This window comes from Cupressus sempervirens, chromosome 7 (assembly GCF_028749045.1).
Source record: "Cupressus sempervirens isolate cs-2001-9-10 chromosome 7, ASM2874904v1, whole genome shotgun sequence".
In the NCBI taxonomy this organism is placed as follows: Eukaryota; Viridiplantae; Streptophyta; class Pinopsida; order Cupressales; family Cupressaceae; genus Cupressus; species Cupressus sempervirens.
Window position 1 is genome coordinate 751,285,820 of NC_143124.1, and position 1,501 is coordinate 751,287,320.

The window sequence follows — 1,501 nt, forward strand, 5'->3', positions numbered from 1 at the left end:
GGAAAAAACCCTATTGTATGTGTGCATGAGGAAGAGTGTATGGTTGAATTATAGTTAAGTATAGAGGGGTGGAAAGACATAGAAAGAGTAGAAAAACATTGCAAAATTTAGTTGATTGAGAATATAGTATCGAAGTTTCAAGAAGAGACATATTAGATCAACTAAGGATTAGAGCAATCAAAGTAGAATGACGATCTAGAATCAGCAATTAAGGATTGCAAGTCATTAGGTCAAGTCTTTCTAATACTCTCTAGAAATTTTATTAGGAATGGAAATCCTATGATGATAGGTTGGTTTAATAGCCATGTTGTAAGCCTTTAAACAAGGTGTTAAATCCTTTAATAGGGTAACATTCCAAGTGAGTGTTTGTAAATCCTTTAACTAGGTCAATTTTAATAGGGTGTAAAGTCTTTAATAGGACAAGCCTTTCATAGGGCAGACCATTGGAAGCGGTCAAACTTTGTAACCTTAAATAGTTACATATTGGTGTAGTGATACTTTTTGGGTGTCATACCCACCCTAGTTTCACCTTCTCATTTTGGAGGGTTTCTAGGTTACCAAATTATTGTATTATCTATTTTCACACATTTCTTTAATTTCATATTTATTAGATGAATTAGATGCATGTGAAAGATATCAACTAAAATGTTTTGAAAAGGTTAAAGTTAGTTACTTCTAATTCACCCCCCCTCTCATAAGTAAATCTTTCCACTTGTAAATTTCAACAAATAGGTGTATACAAACTAGTATTTTGACTCACTCCTTTGCAACTTGACAAAAATCCATTACTCTTTACAAATTTTTGAACATCCTTATAAATTTGTGGCCAATAATACTTCTCTTTCAACAAACTCAATGTCTTATCAATTATAGAATGTCCAGCTAATCCAAAACTATGCTTTTCCTTAATTAGTTTCAACCGCATAGAATTTCTAGGAATACACAAATGAATACCTTTGAAAAACATACCTTCTTGAATGAAATACTCATCATACTTACTTATGTGATTGGTCAGATTTAGTGCTCTACACACTCGCCACACCTCAGAAAAAATTAGGATCAACATCATACAACTCTTTCATTTGATCAAAGCCAATAACTTAAACCTTCATTTCTTTCAATAAAGAACATCTTATACTCAATGCATCATCAACTCTATTAGTAACTCCACTCTTGTGTTTAATGAAAAATGTAAAAATTTTCAAGTACTCAACCAACTTCATATGTCTCTAATTTAATTTATGTTGACTTCCCAAGTATTATAAAGCTTTATGATCACTATAGAACAAAAAATCCTTAGGAATCAAATAATGTCTTCACTTCTTCAAAGCTTGAACAATAGCATAAAACTCTTGATCATACACAGAATACTTCATTTTAGCATCATTCAACTTTTCACTAAAGAAAGCAATAGTCTTACCTTCTTGACTTAATATAGCTCCAATTGCATTACGACTTGCATCACATTCAACTTGAAATATTTTGTTGAAATTAAGTAAAT